Source organism: Lissotriton helveticus, chromosome 7 (genome assembly GCF_964261635.1).
Source record: "Lissotriton helveticus chromosome 7, aLisHel1.1, whole genome shotgun sequence".
NCBI classification, from domain to species: Eukaryota; Metazoa; Chordata; class Amphibia; order Caudata; family Salamandridae; genus Lissotriton; species Lissotriton helveticus.
The window spans coordinates 29,305,134-29,326,768 of NC_136068.1; the positions used below are offsets into that span (position 1 = coordinate 29,305,134).

The 21,635-nt window shown below is 46.6% G+C and overlaps 1 protein-coding gene across 1 annotated transcript in view; it reads right to left on the minus strand.

Moving 5' to 3' along the window:
* LOC144767953 (cell adhesion molecule CEACAM6-like) overlaps positions 1–15,430 on the minus strand; it is a gene marked incomplete at its 3' end in the record, with an annotated part of 174,265 nt that extends 158,835 nt beyond the window's left edge. Inside the window, exon 1 of the mRNA XM_078651304.1 lies at positions 14,743–15,430. The remainder of the gene's footprint in view (positions 1–14,742) is intronic.
* Positions 15,431–21,635: the final 6,205 nt, after the last annotated feature.

Genomic DNA, 21,635 nt, shown 5'->3' on the forward strand with positions numbered 1-21,635 from the left:
TTCGTCAGGGACAAATTCTGAAATTAATAAACAGTGAAACACCCTTAGTATACTTGTGTTCCTTCCACCCTGTTTATCTGCATTTAATATTGTCAGCCGTTACTTCCTACTAGTCTCATTCCTAAGTATGTTGCGCGCTATCTATTTGCTCCCTTCGCTCGTTTCGTGCTTTAATGTTACCTTCCTTATCTCTCTTACACGTGGCATTTGCAATGCGGACTTTATCACTTTAACCGTTCTAATTATACTCGCAGTTTTTGCTGCAATCCTTTCATGCTGCTACAAGCTTGCCGATTCATAGTCGCCTAATTCAGCTTAGCGTTCTATGTTGCTTCTCACCTCTCTCGTCCGTTACCGCTTGTCTAGGCTCCCATAAGCATTTCCGTGTTCTTCTTACGTGCTCTATGTGCATACTGCCATTTACGCTGCTTGATACTTCGCGCATGCGTGATTTTCCTATATCGCGCTTTTTCTTTTTTTGCTAGGCTGAACTTTATTAAACCACTCTCTCCCAAAACATTTGGGTTATTATACCTGATCAGCGCGCTGCCCCTATTCCAGTGTACATGACTTGCGCGTTGCGCTTTTTTAGTTAAATTGACCAAGTGTCAAACGATTTTCACTCATTGCTCACGATATTACAAGTAACAGGTAAAATCAGTCCTGTCATTTAAACCAAACGGCTTCAAACTGTTCAAAAAATATATCCAATAATTCTCTCTTTTTAACAAGTTGTTTTTGTTTTCTGGTCCTTCTTTCTTGGGGACTATTTCTAACACACAAGCTCTCAACTGATTGATATGATGTTTTTTGTCCAAAAAATGCATTGCTACTGATGATTTGGGTGAACCCATATGAATGTTACTTTTATGTTCATTCAACCTAGTTTTGAATTTTCTTTCAGTGTGTCCCACATATACGGCCCCACATGGGCACTTTAACATGTATATTAGGTTCATGGAATCACAGGTTGCGTTCACTTTCAAAGGAATCTTATGACCCTTCATAGGGTGGGAAATAAAACTCCCTTTCATCACGTTGTGGCAATTGCTACAGTTCAAACATGGGCTGGTGTCCCGACATAAGCTCTCAATTGGTTGTTTTCTTGGTGTTTCAATAGTTCACCTACATTTTTTGCCCTTGTGTATGCGAAAAGTGGTTCCTTGGCAAATATGCCTTTAAAGTCTGGTTCCATAGTCAATATTTGCCAATGTCTTTTGATGATAGCTTTATATTTGAAGCTTACATTTGAGAATTTACTGACGCATTTGATGCGTTGTTCCGTGGACCTTGTTTTAGTTATGAAAAGATCTTCTCTCGTTTTGGTTTGTGTTCTTGCTAGTGCTTGCTGTATTATTCGTTCCGGATATCCTCTATCGTGGAATATCTTGGCCATTATGCTCAGTTGTTGGTCTCGTTGCGTATCCTCTGAGACTACTCTTTTAACCCTGAGAAACTGTGAGTAGGGTAGATGTTGCTTCAATGCGGGGGGTGATGGCTCTCATATTTCAACAGATTATTTCTATCGGTAGTTTTACGATATAGGTTGGTAGAAAACAGATTATCTCTTCTAGTTATTTCCACATCCAGAAATTGTATTGTTCTTTTATTAATTTGCCATGTGAATCTTATACGTTCATCTTTAGTGTCCAGAATTTCCAATTGATTTTGTAATGATTCCGTGGTGCCTTTCCATACCACAAATATATTGTCAATAAACCGGACAAACATTAGTAGTTGTTCTTTCCACTCTTGGGTGTCATAAATGTGCTGTTCCTCAAACAATGTCATATACAAATTTGCGTATGCTGGAGCTGCACAGTTTCCTATTGACGTACCACTTCTTTGAATGAACCACCTGTTTTCATAGACAAAATGACTATGCATTAGCGTAAATTCCATCAATTCCATTAAGAACACCTGTAATTCATGTGGGTATGTACTGTTGAGTAAAGCTCTTTTCACTGCCTCCAGGCCTTGTTTGTGGGGTATTGAGGTGTATAATGCCTTAACATCAACTGTTGCCATGGTTATTTCTACCTGTGTTTCAAGAGTTTGTAGTTTCGTTAAAAAATCAGTGGTGTCCTATATATATGATTTGGATTTGAGAACCAGCGGTTGCATATATCTATACAGAAATTTTCCTATAGGCTCATGTAAGCTCTTTTTGGTGGACACAATTGGACGGCACGGTAGTTTTTCAGGATCTTTGTGTACTTTGGGTACCATATACAATGTTGGACTGATGGGGTTATCCTGTATCAGATATTTTCTGGTTTTCTCATTGATGACACCTTTGTCTCGTGCGTTTTGTAAAATAGATTGTAAGATTCTACGTATCTCTTCTGTTGGGTCGCTCTCAGTTTTCATATATGTGTTCTCATCATTCAGGTGCTCTTGAACTGCTGTTTGATAATATGTTTTGTTCAGTATGACCAACGCTCCCCCTTTATCTGCCTTTTGGCAGATGATGTTGTCATTTCTAGCAATTGTGTTCAACATTCCATATTCTTTTTTCCTCATATTTATACTTTTGCTTTTCTTCATGGTGTTCAATTGACCTATGTCTTTTTTACTTAGTTGTTCGAACAAAATGAATCATGCCTCCTGATATTGCATGATTTATTGGCTATACAAAAGGGGATGGTGGACGGAGCGTTTGAGCAAATCAAACACTCACCCCCAGTCAACTGATCTGGGTTTAATCCATCACCATTCTTTAGCCCACTCAGCCACCCCAGTTCAGACATGGCCATATGCAAATCAGTCTGAACCTGTGCTTCATGGGAACAGTCCAGCCCGAACTGCCAAGCCATGTCTTCCCTGGACCGGAAACAAGCATCCTGGGACCGGTTTCGGATTCATAATCCTCATCAGCCAGGCTATCTTGAATCCAGTGGCCAAGTGAGCAAGGGACTCACGTCTGAGCATACCCTGCCACACTTAGGGCGAACAAAGCGATACAAAAGGGGATGATGGACGGAGCGTTTGAGCAAATCAAACACTCACCCCCAGTCAACTGATCTGGGTTTAATCCATCACCATTCTTTAGCCCACTCAGCCACCCCAGTTCAGACATGGCCATATGCAAATCAGTCTGACCCTGTGCTTCATGGGAACAGTCCAGCCCGAACTGCCAAGCCATGTCTTCCCTGGACCGGAAACAAGCATCCTGGGACCGGTTTCGGATTCATAATCCTCATCATTGGCTGCCTTTGATACTGTCAAACATGATAATCTATTGAAATTACTGGAACAGAGGGTAAGTCTATCAGGGGTCATACTTCAATGCTTCGGTTTCTTCCCCCAAAACAGATCCCTAAGAGTCAAAATGAATCAATCGCTATATAAGCCCCATGCGATCACGCTTGCCATTCCTCAAGACTCTGCTCATTTCTCCCATTATATTTAACCTATTCCTTGAACCACTGGCTTACCTCCTAAAATCTTCCAATATCCAATACCACATGTACGCTGATGACACTCAGCTGTATCTCAAAATCGCCTCCCCAGAGGACATCATATCCCTTAATACCATCTTACAAAACACACACCTGTGGCTCATGGTTAACCATCTCAAACTCAATGCTGCCAAAACCGAATTTCTTCTCATCTTCCCATCGAAACACTGCCCAAACATCGATCTGTTGCTGAAACATCTTACAGCCCTCAAATTCTCACCCCACATCATAGACTCTGCTAGATCACTAGGTATCACATTAGACAAACACCTAAATATGTAGGATCACATCAACGCAGCCACTAAAGGAGCGAATCATCAACTAAGCATCCTGCGGAAACTTAAACCCTATCTACCACAAGAAGACCTAAAACAAACGATGCAAGCCCTAGTATTACCCAGACTGGATTATGGTAGTGTCACCCTCTGTGGCCTACCTAAATACAAACTGGCCCCTCCAGGAGCATCCCTCAACGCGGCAGCCAGGCTACTCCTTGGAACAAAAAGAAACACACACATCTCACTGGATCTAAAAGCACTAAACTGGCTACCATCTGAGGCAAGGATCTAGCTGAAGATTGCCTGCATGATTCATAAGGCGTTACACTTCAATACCCCCAGTTAATTGACTCAAAGGCTAGAAAAATCAGGTGGCAACAGAAACTCATAAAGCACGCTCAACCTGCTGCTGAAACCCCAACGTACTCACAAAAAGAAAACGAGTGCCAGAGCATTCTCGGCTATTGCACAAAAATATGGAACTCGCTAACACCGGATGTTCGCCTAATATCCTCTACCTCCTCCTTCAAAAAGAAAGCCAAATCTTTACTACTGAAGAAGTTTTTACCTTAAAACAACATACCGATCTCACTGATACTGTATAGTCAGCAAACTTCCAGGGGGCTTATCCCCTACTATTACTGTCTTTATTCTAGACAAATCTTTGTTATACTATCATACTTTATGTTTTGTTTGATTCTTCAAGCATGCATTTCCAGGTTTTTGTGTTTTTTTCTCAGACCAAATTATACACTAGTACCTATCATGTAAAGTGCTCTGATACCCACTAGGGTCACATTTGCGCTGTATAAAACTTTAGAAATAAAAAAATAAATCATGGGCCGCTTCCTCTCAGAAGATTTACCAGCCCCAGAACTGTTTTACATGTTTCTAGGCTCTCCAGGAATTGCAAGCAGGCCGAGAAGAGGGGTGTGGACTGGCGCGTCAGTATCCAATTTCAGTGTGTGAGGGATATTTTACATTTTTTTAACATTGCCCTTCCTACAAATAAGAGAAGGTCTTTTGTTTTTTTCAGACACCATCATTAAAAACACCCGAAGTAAGATTAAGCACACACTTATACGCATATATATGTTAATGTAGATAATAGGCCTTGCCAGTAAATTCCGTTCCGCTCGCGGAATTTGCGGAATTTGGGTCATTTCGCGTTCCACAGAGAATGCAAAATTGCCCAAAATTCAGCGTTCCCCAACTTTGCGAAATTTTTTGCTTGTTAGTGTTCTCAAATGCGTGTTTGCGAGATATTTCCCCCCGAGCATGCAAACATCGATTGCGAACAGTAAAAAAGCATTGCGAACAAGCAATTCCGTGTGTTCGTGGAATTTCTGCTTGTTCGCGGAGATTTGTTACAGTTTCGCGGAAATTTGCGTAACACGATTACGCAAATTCTGCCCACCCCCAGTAGGTAATGGTAAAATCCCTCTGTTGAATTAAGATACCAAGAGGAGGACGATTCTTCTTTTTCCCCGCTTCACTTCCCCCTTTGATATTTTTGATGGTCCAATATTAATACCTGGTGGTGACTTTGATGTAGGAGAAGGGTCTGGAGGTTTCCACCCCCAAAGGTGTTTGGAATGTCCCTCCTCCTTTCCCTGGCCCCAGCTTGTCTGGGGGTCACAAAATACTAGTATCAAACACTATACGAGTGTGCTGAGGCAAAGCCTTTGTGCTGTACATGACAGCTCCCCCATCTCATCAAGTCAGAGATGGCTCACCCTGCCAACACTTATGCTCCTTTGTTTTACTGTCTAGAAGCAATATACAAAGACCATTTGCCAGCTACACCTACTTATGTGACCCAAGAAACAGGCTACAGGTACCAAGGTTGGTGCAAGAAAATGGCAATTTTCTAAAATTACCTAAGAAATGGGACACCCTTTATTCCCTAGAACAAGGGCAATACAACTATGAATCAAAAAGTGTTCTGCAAGTAGTTTGTTTTTATTTTAAATAAATTGATATTAAAAGTAAATCCATTATTTGATAAGGCTCAATGATTTCCACTTTTCACTGCATCATCGCTTGCAGCACCTGTTGTTTGACTACAATTTGATGACCAGTCTTTCGAATCCACTGTTTTGAATATAAAACTGAACATCCTCATGATTTGTTGTGGATCATTTGTTTTTTAGTTGTCTCAAAACATTTGATTTATTTTTGGGGGGTTTTGGGACCTTTTACTTCTCTTATAAATGTGTTAAAAAAAAAACTCCTGGCAGAACACTCGTTCATCAGTAACTTTCTAAAAGTGTCATTTTCAGAATTGGGACTTAAAATCTGACTTTACTGTTGAGGCGCACTTTACATGACAATTCTTTAGACACTAAACTCAACACTAACAACTGCTTCCAATTGAAAGTTATCACCTATTCAATGTAGCAAATTAACTTAATATTATCGTAAGCGAGAGGCAGGCTTTGCAGCAGTGAAACACAAACTAAAGTGTTTTCAACTACCAGAGCATCTAAAAGTTAAAAGTGCATATCCAACTTTTTAAATACACTGCACCCTGCCCTAAGTGCTGTTTAGGGCCTACTCTAGGGGTGACTTACATGTAATAACAAGCATTGGCATAGCCAATAGGTCTAGTTTTTGGGACCTTATAAGTATTTAGTTATGCAGCACAATACCCTTAGTTCAACAACATCAACAGTTGCATGGCTAAACCTAAATAAGCTCCCAAAGGCAAGACCTATTGGCTATGCCAATGCTTGTTTAAATAAGTTAGCCTGTCTACCTTTGGTCCATTATCAGCATGCCGTTATCTTTTGCAGAACTTGCTGATGTGTCATTTTTTTCTAAATACTGATTAGTTAGAACATCAGGTAACACAAGTCTTATGCAAGCCCCTCGCTATCTGCATCAGAAGGTTTAACAGTAGATATGGAAAGTGAAAAAGTAGTCCGAGTGATGTATTTTCATCCTACTTGTTCAGACCAGATGCATCTTGACTTTTGGAAAATCGCCACTTGATATTGCAATGTTTGCTTTACATCCATAAACACAGAGCCATGGTACACATTTTGTTTTCCAACCCACCCATGAACCAGGTATTGCAATACATTCAGGAGTGGTGCAGGTCCCTACCTGGGGACAATAATGCTGTTCAAAGAAAGAGGAGAAAGCAAAAGTAACGCTTCACTACGAAGTCTGTATAGTGAGGCTGATGTGTCTGGATGTGAATAAAATAAATCTTGCCACTTTGCAACCACCACTCTGGCATGCTTTATTTAGTTATGTGTTTATTTTTCATATTTAAAACCTTTTATTTCTCTCAATCCGGAGGCTGTTCTTTGGAATAGAAAAATGTCAGAAGAAGGGCATTTCCCGCAAGAGTGCTTTTCTTTTTTGGATCCATTTCACGGGGAAGCAACTAAATGAAAGAGGGAAAGAGAGGTTGTGAACCGTTTCTTCAAGTCACGGTTTTCAGTAGGTGAGGAGCAAGACATAAAGAAAGGGAATAATAGGAAGAGAGGGGGCAGCTGCCAGGACAGAAAAGAAGAGGACATTGTTTGTGTCTTCTCTGGGCAGTAAGGAAGAGACAGAGTCCTTTTCCTTCTCTGCCAGTCCAGCCCGTCCACGATTGTCCATGAAAGCAAGCCAAGCATTATCTGAATGCCTTTGCTATTTCTGCCGTCCTGGGACACAGTTTTGAAAAGAAAAAGTAGGGGAACGGAATCTTTTCAATAAACATAGGGGCATGCCGTGCCCTTCCGATCCCGCCAACTCCGACCATTGCTCAAAGCGCTAGCTAGAGGCTGAGCCTGGATTACTCCTTCTTGGACAGGAGGCGGCTTGTGCTTGCATTTCAAGGGAAGGTGTGAGCAGAGGTGATGAGACAGTCCGACCATTCGTCTGGGTCAGTATTGAACAGTGGTCGAAGTGGGCGGGATTGGAAGGGCACAGCGTGCCCATACTTCTTTTATTAGAAATATTCCGTTCCCCTACTTTTTCTTTTCAAAACTGTGTCCCAAGATGGCAGAAATAGCAAAGGCCTTCAGAAAAGGCTCTGCTTGCTTTCGTGGACGTTCGGGACAGGCAGAGAAGAAAAAGGACTCTGTCTCTTCCTTACTGCCCAGAGAAGACCCAGCCAATGTCCATAGACCTACCTAACTTCAGATAAGAGCTCTTTTTATGATACAATATGAAGTACCTGTGATAAACAAATGATTAGAAGCACACACAGGGAACACGCAATTTTATATTTCAAGCTATTCTGCCTCATAATTGTGTCTTTTTTTTATTTAGCAGATTTAGAATTTATTAAAGAACTTCTGAGTGCTGGAAAGTTGTTGCAAGCTGGTACTGAAGGAATTTTTTCTATTGTTTGCCTTGTAATCCCAAGAAATGGCACTGAGAAACCCCCTTGTGAGTGTCCCAAAAAACGTATTTTTTAAAAGGAAGCTCCATTAACAGAATTAACATTGGATACAAATGTTCTATAGGGACTTTTGAGAATAGTGCAAGGATGCTAGTCCGAAACCACTCCCTCTTCATAACACTCGTTTATGGGAAAACCTACAGCATCTGACACTAAATACACAAAAATGGATTGGTGGAAAATCTCAGTACGGAAACACCGACTTCTACTCTAAGCCCCATCCCCACCTATAATACCCCTCCTTCGCTCCCCAAACCATGTTTCTAGATCTCTCCTTTAGGAAACATTATGATTGGGGAAAGTGATTCCAGAAGGCAAGGTAGGACGTCATAGACTGATCATTCCTAATTACTCCAAATTTCTTTAAATTAAACTTTTTTGTGTAGGAAGCGCCCAAGATGGCAAACTGCTACTTTGCTTGAAGCACTGAAATTCCTGCTTGCACAGAGCAGCCAACAAACCCAGACACTTATTTTGTGCCACCAGGTCAAGAAAAAGAAAAATGCTGTCAATCAATCAATGGCTTCTAAAGCGCGACTAATCACCCCTCCCCCAAGGCGCTGGAGGGGGTGGCATAAGAGGGGCTGCTGGTCCGTCGAAGGCACTGTGTTATGCAAAAGCAGAAGTTATAATAGAAGCAAGAGTTTGGACCTGATTGTAGGTTTCATAGGATTTATCTAAATTATCTATTCAGTACTGCACACAATGCAGTATGTGTGGCAAGAAGTAGATTATGATAACTGTGCAATGACGTTGTGAGATGCAGGTGGATCTAATGATGTCAGTCCATGATAGATTGTGTCATTGTGCGTCTATTTGTGCCTCTTTAATATTTTTCTAGATCACATGCAATGTCCAAGCTGCAGTTGGATTCTTCAGTTGCTTGTCCTGTCCTGACCATGACGCTCAGATTGTTACCACTGGCAGACCATATGGTTGAGGGCACGCCTTCTCTTCTTCATCATCTAAATGAAATCTGTGCTTTCCTGTGCAATCTGTGTTTTTTAGAGGTTACTTACTGAAAATCGTGACTTGAAGAAACAGTTCACAACCTCTCTTTCCTTCTTTCATTTAGTTGCTTCCCTGTGAAATGGATCCAAAAAAGACAAGTGCGGGCACCTCGTGCTGGCAGCAGGGGGAGGGGAGAGAGGAGGGGGCCTGAGCCTGTTTCCCTTGCAGGAGCGAGCAGGAACCATATGGTTTCAAGGCTGGCTCCCACAAAGGAATCGCCAAACGTGCACACGTTGCCATTGAAAGCAATGCAACACGTGCATGTTTTTGGGGCTAAAACAGAATCGATCACTAAAGGTCCCCCAATCTGCGGATGCGTGCTGCGTAGGTGAGACCTAAAAAGGGAGAATTTGGCCTAGAAAAACGTTTATTTTGACAGGTCGAAATGGCAATTTAAATTGTCCACACAGGCTGCAATGGCATGCCTGAGATATGTTTAAAAGGCTACTTAAGTGGGTGGCACAATCACTGCTGTAAACTCACTAGTAGCTACCAGCCCTGGGCATGAACTTCATGTGAGAGTAGTCAGGGGTCATAGCTGTGACCTCTACTTTGCTCCCTGGTACTCCTGGCACTTCCTCTGTGACCTCTGCCCTCAGGGAATGCAAAGGTGTTGCCCCCTTGAAGTCAGGGGTCGCCAGGAGTAATAGGGAGAAAGCTAGAGGTCACAGCTGCAACCCCTAACAACTTCTAAATGACGTCCATGGCCCTGGGTACATGTAGTACCACTTTACTAAAGACTTACAAGTAAATTAAATGTGACAGTTAGGTGTAAGCTGATTCTACTGCCTTTAAAGAAGAGAGCACAAGCACTTTGTTGACTGTGATAAAGTAATGAGAGTCCCAAGGCCTAGATACACGTGTTCGACAAAAATAGGAAGGGTAGAATCAAAGAGTTAGGGGGAGGACCACCCTAAGGCTGACAGGTCGAACAATATTTTTTCGGTTTTGCCTGCACAGCGCTTGTATTTAATATATCTGAAAAGGGGACTCTTATTAGTTCCTGTGGCCGAAATACTTTGGGGCAGATTTATGTTGCCTGACGCATCTCTGCAAATCAGCAGAGATGCGCCAGGAAAGATACGGCAGGCAAGTTTATTCTTGCGCCACCCATGATGCGCCGCATTTATAATGCGACACACCATGGCGCAGGAATAAACAGGGAGTGAAGTTGGCGCAGTGCTGAAGTTGTGTTGCATGCGGCTCGCAACTCCAGCACTGCGCCAACTTGCCCTATCTGTTAACATGGTGGTTCAAGCCTTACGCCTGCTTCAAGCAGGCGCAGGGTTTTGACGCATCAGCGTTAGTAAAGTGACTCAGTGAAATCTTGTAGATTTCACTGAGTCACTTTCCAGGGGCGTTCCTGCGACGGAACGCCCCCCCCCTTCGTGGAAACGCCCACATGAAACCTGATGCAGGTTTCATTTGGCGCAGGGCTTCACAACGTGACGCATCTCTCAGATGCGTCACGTTGTAAATATCTCGCACCATGGCGCATCTTTTGCGTCACAAAAGTGACGCAACGGCGGCGTAAAAGAGGCGCAAGGGGCTCGTAAATCTGCCCCTCTGTGTGGAACTTTTTTTTTGTTCACTTTCTTCTGGCTGCACGCATTGAAACTGTACTTTTGAAAGTGTATCGGGCACGGCTTCCTTGATGCCCATAAGGTCCAGCTGGAATTATGAACTCCTTGGAAGAAACAAACTGGGTTTCTCACACAGGGAAATACATGCTGGTTCTTTCTGCCTTATCACTTTCAAATTTCATCCGCTGCCACTGAAAAAAATGCATCGCCATGACCTTTCCTCCCCAAGGAAATCAATGATCCCTTCCTAAAATGAGCTATTGTTGTATAGATGTGTGGTTAGTTTTATAGGCCTCCAACCAAATATAACGGAAAATGTGTTGTCACCAAAGAAATACTCTAGAAAAGAAAACATGGAGCTACACTGCCCTCATGTGGTTAATTATACATATTCTGCCTGTGGCTGAACATCTTATTTATGTGAGATTCAGAGGGAAAGCAAACGGAAATCTGACTGTTCTCGTTCAACTACAGAAGGATTCAGGAAAAGGTCAAACGCAAGTGAGGCGCTGCCTTCAGTTCAGGAAAGAGAAAATCAAATCATAAAGCTGAAAAGGAGGCGACATTGGACAGATGCCATAAAGCACCAGTGTTTTTTTAATACAGAAACAGATGAGTGTAATTGCTGGAGCTTGCTCAAAAATACATCTTTGCATCCAGAAAAGATGTGGACTGGAGCGTATTTGTGGCAGTGCTCTGGCTACCTCCCTCTATCCTCGCGATGGAGTTGCTAGGAGCTATATTGGAACACTTGCCTTTAAGAGCTTGGACACCATGTGGTGCTGCATTTGCCAGCGGTGCGCCAGTGTCTTCGAGTTCACAAGTGAGTGGCATACAGCATTGAAGGGGCGCCCACCAGGCAGCGCTAGATCCCAAACAATGGGTCACAAACATATGATGTTACATCGCGGTGTTTACACCGCGATACCCTTACAACGCAGGCATTACAACGCAAGTCGTTACAACGAGTTGCGTTGGAGGGCGCTGGACTTAGGAATAGTATGATTTACTATTCCAACTCCAGTCTATGTACAGTAAGGAAGGTGTTGGAATAGTAAATCATACTATTCCTTAGGTCATTGTAATAACTTTCAGAATAATACCCGCGTTGTAAAGGTATTGTGGTGTAAACAACACGATGTAACTGATGTTTCCCATGGGTCACATACAGAGTCACCTGCTTCAAATGGACACACACAGCAAAAGTAAAAACGCACACCACCGGGCCAATATGCACTTGCTCTATTCTGCATGTATAAGTGTTGGAAACTGCAAATTTTTCTTACGCATCCGTATGGTTCAATAACATGGATTAACCCCATTGCTGCTGCCGCTATTCCACCGCAGCGCTAAGGGGGCGGGGGGCCGCGCGGCGCTCACACGCTGGTGACGGAACCGCTCCGTCACCAACCTCGGGTGAGCTGTGCTGATGACGGAGCGGTTCCGTCATGGCACCGCCCGCTAAATAGAACGCGCCGCGCAGGCGCGTCGGGAGGGCCATGACGGAACCGCTCTGTCATCAGCACAGCGCCACCGTGGCTGATGACGGAGCGGTTCCGTCATCAGCATCGATGCGGTTAAAGGCTTATAATCTACATACACAACGGTCATCTACATTTCATTTGCAAAACATCCTATGCTCTTCACCTTCTCTCTCAGGGATCCAATTTTCAAATGTATGTTTCCACGGCTATATTTAACTTCAAAACAGACAGGCACACGTGCAGTTACCTTGCAGGCACAAGAGTCGTGATTTCAATGGTTCAGCATATTCAGTGACACCGGGGCCAAAAGCTCTAGGAACCCCTATAAACACCAAGTATTGCAATATTTTACTACTAAATAGGCAGTCACACGTGCAGTTACCTTAAAGAAAATACGGTCATGTTTTGAACCGTGCAGCAGGCGCAGTGGCACCAGGGGCAAAAGTGATCAGAACTCCTCTAAACACATAGTATTGCTATTACATCAATTAATTCTATTAGTTCCCTCTTTCATTTCATGTTTTAAAATGTTGCTATTACCTACCCACACTATACCACTAGTAGCAGCACTATATATTGCCTTTTTTTACATAAATAAGTCATAACACTTTAACAGACTTTCTGTAGCTTATATGGTACAACTACTCAGCAAACTACAACATACAACAGAAAACAGGTTATTATTAATCTCATAGGTGAAACCTAATGCATTTACCAATGCTTGTTCTATTTCCTATCCCTTTACATGCATAAACTAGTCACCGAGTGAATCCGCATGAGCAGGTTTATGAAAGCAGTTACAATTCAACTATGTTTTTGAATTCCACATTAGGTCTGCACACAATTTGCATTAAATTGGAATTATTAGCTTAATTTCTGTAATTTTGTGTTACTCTTGTTCCCTGAAGTTCCAAATTTTTGTTCCAGTATGCCACATCAAGCAATTACAAGCCACCTGAGCCACAAATTACTGCAAATGGTATGTTGCGATAAAAGACAGGAGTGCAAGTGACTGTTGTTTGAAGCGCTTTCGTTCTTTTAGTCATTGGAATAGAAAATTGGGACAAATTCAACCTCACTTTCCAAATTCCATTAGTGTAACTAAGCATGAGCTACCCACCTCCACGAGCCAGCTACCCAGAGACCATGCATCAATAATCTATGCTCAAAAAAAGAAGCATTGCTAAGAGCAAATAGTTGTTTCTCTTTCATGTTCACACTCCAGTTTCTTCTACAAAATGTCTAGAGGGAGTCCAGTGCTCGAAAATCTTCATCTGCTTGTGTCCTTTTGACTATTCTTTAATACATGTTATCCTTTATCACAATAATAATTTTCTTTTACATCTTTAACCCCTTCGCTGTGGCAGCTATTCCGCCGCAGCGCTAGGGGGGAGGCAGGGCCGCGCGGCACTCCCGTACTCGTGACGGAACCGCTCCGTCACGGCCCTCGGGTGAGCTGTGCTTGTGATGGAATGGTTCCGTCACGGCCCCACCCGCTCTTTAGAACGTCAGCGCAGACGCGGAATTCACGCCGCGCAGGCGCGGCAAACGGGCCGTGATGGAACCGTTCCGTCACCAGCACAGCCCACCCGAGGCTCGTGACCGAACAGTTCCGTCACGAGCATGGGAGGGGCTAAAGGGAACAGCCAACATGTTTCGGTCCTACATTGTGGAACTTCTTCAGGGCTAATGATGTCTTTCTCAATTAGGCTACAAGGGTTCTGCCACCATCTACTAACAATATTGAAAGGAGTATATACAAAAGGTTGGTAATCTCTTGAGGGTCCTAAACAGGATGGGAGTTATAGTGCCAGCCTCAAACCAGTGTACTAGCGACAAACTGCAAGACTGGTACAACAGTGTCAAAATCGTTAGCTTTTTTTTGCAATATTTTGTTATTGCAAACATGCATCTTTGTGTGGAAGGGCGAATTTTACGCTAAAATGCAGAACAAAAGGATCACTCACCAGACTCCTGCCTTCTCTATCTAGGATGAGTAAACCCACTGGTCACTCACCGGCTCCTCGTCCTGTCCCTGGTCCTGTCCCTCTGTCTGTGATGTGTGAACCCCCTGGTCACTCACCGGCTGCTGGTCCTGTCCCTGGTCCTGTCCCTCTGTCTGTGATGTGTGAACCCCCTGGTCACTCACCGGCTGCTGGTCCTGTCCCTGGTCCTGTCCCTCTGTCTGTGATGTGTGAACCCCCTGGTCACTCACCGGCTGCTGGTCCTGTCCCTGGTCCTGTCCCTCTGTCTGTGATGTGTGAACCCCCTGGTCACTCACCGGCTGCTGGTCCTGGTCCTGTCCCTCTGTCTGTGATGTGTGAACCCCCTGGTCACTCACCGGCTGCTGGTCCTGTCCCTGTCCCTCTGTCTGTGATGTGTGAACCCCCTGGTCACTCACCGGCTGCTGGTCCTGTCCCTGGTCCTGTCCCTCTGTCTGTGATGTGTGAACCCCCTGGTCACTCACCGGCTGCTGGTCCTGTCCCTGTCCCTCTGTCTGTGATGTGTGAACCCCCTGGTCACTCACCGGCTGCTGGTCCTGTCCCTGGTCCTGTCCCTCTGTCTGTGAGAGAGGTGAGGGCTCCGGGGGTCAGGGTCTCCTCTCACAGCCTCCGGCTGCTCTCAGCTCCTCTCTGGCTCCACCCTGCCTGTGATGAGTGAGTGAATCCCCTGGTCACTCACCGGCTCCTGGTCCTGTCCCTCTGTCTGCGATGAGTGAGTAAACCCTCTGGTCTCTCACCGGCTCCTGTTCCTGTCCCTCTGTCTGTGAGAGGTGAGGTCCGGCGTCTCCTCTCAGCCTCCTCTGCTCTCTGCCCTCCACGCCCAGAGCTGGCAGGGAGGCCCCGGGTGAGGGAAGCGACAGGTTTCTCTCTTCCTTCCTCCTTCACCTTCAGACTTTGACCCACGTGAGCCGCACTCATGAATCACACACAGAGATACAGACAGAGCCGTCCTCCCAGGGGCACGGGTGAGAAAGAGTCACTCCTTGAGGCCGACCTCCTGTCTCTTCTGTCCCTGTGCTGCGCACGTGTACAGGTGGGTAGGAGTCAGTCACCCCTGCCTCCTCCTTGGCAGTGCCCTGCTTGGGCTGGGCTGCCTGTGGGCACACTGCCCTGGGCTGTGCACGTGCACAGGTGGGAAAGAGTCAGTCACTCCCTGCCTCCTCCTGGAAGACCTCCTCCCTGGTCTGACTCTGTGTGGGCAACTGCCCTGTGCTGGCACACAGGTGGGTAGGAGTCAGTCACCCCTGCCTCCTCCTGGGCGGGCCCTTTCTGGCCTGGTCCTTTGTGGGCACACTGCCCTGTGCTGTGCAGGTGCACAGGTGGGTCGGAGACACCTCTGCCTCCTCCTAGAAGTGTCCCTGCCTGGTCTGGTCCTGTGTGGGCACACTGCCCTGAGTTATGCAGGTGCCATGGTGGGTGAGAGTCAGTCACGTACTAATAGAAGTTACTTTTGAATTCGATTTAGTTTTTCTATTAACTGAAGTAGTGTACTCATTCTAACATGCCTGGTAAGTTTCATGTAGAATCCAAGTTTAAAAGACAATTTATTTAGTATCATAATTCTGCAGATTTCCCTCCATTTTGTAATAAGCAGAGCCTTTCATTTAAACTTATCAACAAAACTCCTGGATTTGGTAAAACTGATGACCTCAGCACGTGTTTGTACTCTCGTATCTTGTCTCGCGGACTTTTTGCATTCTTTCTCGAGAGAAGCTCCAATCATCAGCGCATCACCTGGTTTCACCTACAGTAAGAGTTTCAATCACGTGGTTTTACTTCCATTCACTTGTATTGAGAAGTGTGTATGCAAACGTGAGTGACGTACAGTCCTTAACATTATGTACACATATATTATATACTGCAACGCGATGATGGCTGTTTGTGCATTAAACGCACGTTAGACTTTTAGGCCTCTGAAGTGCTGTGCTTTATGTTACAGCTGTAAATAAATACATTTTGCAAATTTTTATATGGAAACCTCTGCTCAACGCGCTCATTTCAGCCCCTGTTGGTTATTTAATTCACACTTAAACTTTTACTCAGATGTGAGAGAGCTGTGGAATTCCATGATGTGTCTTAAACATATTTCATTTCTCAATGTCTGGACCCTGCCCACCCTTACTCCCACACCTTATATGACCTGCACTCAATTCAAACAAATAGCCCCGTCCCTTCCCAGAGAATGTTCCAGTCCGCCTGGGGAATTTCTCAGCGAGAAAAACTAGACTCATCTGTGGGGTTCCCCAGGGCTCGGCCCTTTCACCCCTCCTTTTCAATATATATATGCAACCCCTGATCGTATCTCTGCAATGGCCCTGCTACGACCTTCAACTATGCGGATGACCTTCAGCTGATCTTTGACATAGATTCCACCAATACATCCGTTTGCAACTTTCAATCCACCATGACTTTCATTAGTGAATGGATGTACTCCAGACAACTCAAACTCAACCCCGACAAAACTGAGCTGGTTCTGACCAGAGGCTCCACCAACCCCTGGAATCCCACTTTCTGGCCGTCATCATTAGGTTCCCCTCCTCACCCAGTAACCTCCGTAAAGAGCCTTGGAGTCATCATCTGCAGCGATCTGTCTCTAAAGCCCCAAATCAACGCAGTGGTCTCCTCCTGCTTTTTCCACCTTCGCAAAATCCCAAAAATCTGCAGATTTCTGACTAAGGAAGCCCTTACCCTTGTCATCTTGGCCCTTGCCATCTCCCGTATTGATTACGCGAATGCCCTCTATGTTGGCATCCCAACATACCAACTCCACCGCCTGCAACTTCTGCAGCACCAGGCGGCCCGGTTCATCTTCCACCAACCCAAGCACCAACGCGTTAGTCCCTTGATGAAGAGTTTGCATTGGCTTCCAGTAGCCAAACGCTGTGTCTTCAAACTGGGCTGTTCCATCTTCAAAGCCCTTGCTGGCCTAGCCCCTGCCTTCATCTCTTCTCGCATTCAACGCTATGTCCCGTCACGTGCACTTCGCTCCCCTCACCTCCACCTGCTCATCATTCCCACTTTCAGACGCAAAAAACTCGGAGGCCTGAGGTTTTCCTTCTAAGCCCCCTGCCTCTGGAACTCCCTTCCTAATGAGCTGAGACTGGTAGCGTGTTACACCAAATTCAGAACTCTTCTAAAAACTCTTCCGTTCTCACAAGCCTACGAATAATACTCCAGGACTCTCATTGCTACAGTTCTTCTTCCCCAGCGCCATGAAACCGCTTGGTGTAAGCGCGCTTAAGAAATAATTTTAACATAACAGGGACATTTCCAGTTCCCTTCAAACCGGAAAAACAAATCCAGTGGTTTAAAATGTAAAACTGACACACTTAGAACATAGAAATTCTGGAGAACTAATCATTCAATGATAAAAAATGTAGCATGATAAATCGGTGAATGAATAATGTCAGTGAAATATAGCGGCATGATGTGGCATTTTAGGTTCAAACTATGGGGCCCATTAGGATGTCGGGCGGATGCCCACCGCCATGCGGGCGGTGGCGATCCGCCCGACATCCTTTGCCGCCCACCACCCATTTCCCCCCGCCATATTAGTTTGGCGGGGGGACCGTGGTGGACCGTGGTGGACAGAAAGACCGTCCGCCGCTTTTCTGCCCTGGTCACCTTGCGGCCGGGGCGGAAAATGTTTAATATGGTGGCGGTGTCTATTAGACACCGCTAGCCATATTATGATGGTCTTTGGGGAATGCCTTTCCGTGGCGGCAATGCCGCCACGGATAGGCATACGGAGATTCCCTGTGGGGGCCCGTTGGGGGCCCCCTGAGACTCCGGGGGGTGAGGGGTGCACATGGGGGGTACCCCGCATTACATGTTGTGCTTTTAAAAGCACCGCCCGCCGCAATGGTAAAAATACAGGATGCGCCCGCCAGTGTTGCGGGCGCATCCTAATGGCCAAGGTGGGACCGCCGCTCCGATGGGGGGCGGTCCCGTTTTGCACGCCCCTATACATGTGCGAAGAGACCTGGGTTTCTGTATCCACAGAGCTAAAAGGTGCACATATATTCCTCAGCATCATTCAGCCTCATTCAGAATCAGCAGAGAAACTTTCAGCCCAGTTACTGAAAGATCATGAATGCAGGCGTTTATCACCTGCCTACTGGCTTGGGCATGGAGAAGACTCCCTGGGCATCAGGGACTTTTTGCAGTGTGCCCAGAATCCTCCCCCTGTCCACCATCCCCGTCCACCGTTGTGGAAAGAATGTCAAGCACGTAGAAAGAACCTGGTGGCCACCACATCAACCTGGTGGCCACCGCTGCAACAACCTGATAGCCCCCGCTGCAACAACCAGGTGGCCCCCGCTGCACCTGGTGGCCCCCGGGTACAACAACATGGTAGACACTGATGCAACAACCTGGTGGCCACCACTGCACCTGGTGGCTACCCTGCAACAACCTGGTGGCCACTGCTGCAACAACCTGGTGGCTGCCGCTGCACCTGGTGGCCACCCTGCAACAACCTGGTGGCTGCCGCGGCAATAATTTGATAGCCACCACTGCAACAACATGGTGGCCACAGCTGCAACAACCTGGTGGCCACCGCTGCAAATAGTGCACCCGCCACACTGAAGGATGCCCTTTGGGCACAGAGGGGGGTGATCTCTAAATATGGCAGGTGGTCACTCCCAGGGGGTGCCAAGACGAGTTTGAGCTCTTTATAAGAATAATTCACATAACATAACAGAGGAGGGGGCCTGTCACAGCCTGGTGGGCAGGATGGCGCCCATCCAATGGCTAAATGATGCCCTTGTTTGCAGTGTGTGCTAAGCGAGTGTGCCTGACACTAATTATATATTGTGACTGTTCGACAATGTGCACCGGAGGGATCTCCTTAATGAAGTCTAGTGCAGGAGATTTTACAAGGTATTTATATGATCACTCTTCTCACTTATGTCTGCTTGAGCACAATGCATATAAACTATCTTATGCATTGACCATTCTTTTAAGAAATATTTTTTAATTCCCCTGTTGGACTTGGCCCTTCTGGCAGGTTCACCCCTAAACTTTTTGCTTTTGATATGTGACATGGTGTTAGTGATTTTGGGCTTCTGCGCACTTTACCACTGTGTCCCAGGGTAAAGTGCGTGCGTGTAGTGGGGTTGGCTTGCCCTCCCATAGGAATGCATGGGGAATGAATGTGTCCCTGGTAGTTTCTGATGCGTGGGTAGTGCAGGTGCGAGTTTGGTATGCGCGGACTCGTGTGATTAAATGCTGCACGATGATGTGTGCGGCATAATTGTGTCTAGTGTGGAAGTGCCACTTCAAGAAGTTGGCATGTCTGTGTAAATTATGTGAATTGGCTGTCTGGCTTGTGATTGGCTGGAGCTGGCTGGTGAGTCTGGCTCCAGGAGTCAGGATGGGTCTGCCCCGGTGGTGAGTGGAGAGATCTGCATGACTGATGTGAGGGAGGGGTGCACCTGGGACCTGAATAGGGCTAGGTTTTCCTCACACAATGCTGGCTCCGCCCCCTGTGGTGCGTCTAATGTCCCTAGCCTGGCCAGTGAATGAGAAGAGGGGCTGAGCACATCAGAGCGCTCCAAAACCAGCTGCAACTGGTTTTCCCCACCCTACAGACAAAGACAAAGGATGTATGTGTATAAAAAATGGGCAGTGACCCCATGAAAATGTTCTCTTCCTGATCCTAATTTGGAGGGGGGCCTGCTGCTGCCGGGCGCCAGGAGTACCACCACTGGGACTGCCTCCCTGCCTGGAGGGCCCTGTGAGCTGGCCCCTGGGCCCAGCCTTTGCCCCCCCTGCCTAGTTCCCAAAACGGACTTTTGCCCTGTAGTGCCTTGGGGCACTTTATTCCTCCTTGCAGCGCCTGGGAGGCGCTGTGTTTTGCTTTCCTGGGGGAGCGCTGTGGTTCCAGCTACTGCCCGGGGCTGCAGTCCCCTTTCTCCCCGAGGGATTCCCTGGTGTGGGGATCCCCCCTTTTTGCCGATCTACAGTGTGGGTGCCACCCTGCTCAAATTGCCGTGTTAATAGCCCCTGCGGGTGCCTACCCCGCCAGGGACTTGGTTCTGGGGTACCTATTTTTTTTATATAGCCCCTGCGGGTGCCTACCCCACCAGGGACTCCGTGTTTTGAAACCGGGAGCCTATCCTGGATTGCTGCAGTGAGGTGCTCTTCCCCCAGTCGGGCCGCCGCGCTGCCTGCGATGACCCGGAAGTGCCTCGCAACTTACCGGAAGTGGGAGGCGAAGGCGGAAACTCGTTGTCGGGGCTCCCATACTGAGAGAGAACCCCGCACCACACCAGGAAAGAGGAGTGCCACAGGGAGGGAGAGCCCTGTGCGCACCTTCCCCAGCGACCGCCAGACCAGAGCCCAGCAGAGACGGCAGCTCAGACCCGACAGAGCCCGGTGAGTGTCCCGGGGTCTGGGGGGTTGCTCCGGCGTGGTCATTTGAGCGGCCCCACTTGCTAGCAGGCCACTCCAGCGAGGCAGATACCGAGTGGTCCCACCGGTGAGCGGACCACTCCAACGTTGTGGGGCACTTGTTCTCGAGCCCACGAGAGGCTCCATCGAAGGGGACATTTTGTGTAGAGCCCACAAGGGCTCCGGAGGCATAGTTTGTTTCCGAGTCCCCAGAGGGGGGACTCCAACGGAATTGGGCCGAATTTCTTTCGAGCCTGCGGGCTCTAAACGTCTTGGGGGCATTCCTTCAGAGCCCACGAGAGGCTCCAAGCAGCATTATTTTAGTACGAGTCCCCCGAGAGGGACTCCACCGAATTCCGGCATTTTTTAATTCAGAACCCACGAGAGGCTCTTGGGCATTTCCATTGTTTTCGAGTCCCCAGAGGGGGGACTCCAACGACAGGGCACATTGTTATTTCGTTGTCTAGAGCCCACGAGGCTCCCACGTGTTATTGGGCCCCATTGCTTGTTCAGAGCCCCACAGGAGAGCCAGGAGGCACACTGGTGCCAGGCTCGGTTCTACGGCTACCCAGCACTTAGTGGGAAGCTTCTCCATTTAGCAACCCTTGCGCAATTTCCTTTGGCTGCCTGCACAGCCTGCCCTGACATTTTGGACACAGGGTGTTTCAGCCCCTGAGGGGCCAGTTGGCCTGGGGGACAGTTCTGGTGTTGTGCCCTTGCGTGGGGTACATGTTTTGGCCCTATGTGATCTTTGCGCAATTTGTAATGACCTGCCTAGTGTGATTTCTGCATCATGTAAAATGTCTTTGTGCCTATACCTCTGAATGTGTTTTTATGCTTAGGTGGTTGTTTTTCCTGGTATAGCTATACTAGTGAGTTCATGGTTCCCTGCGTGATATTTTCCTAAGGTGGTTAGGGTTGGGTATGTGGTACTTACCTTTGACCAGTGATTACTGGTTGTCTGCTACATTTGCTATTTGGTGCTACAGTTATTATGGTAGAGAGACAAAATATCGAAAT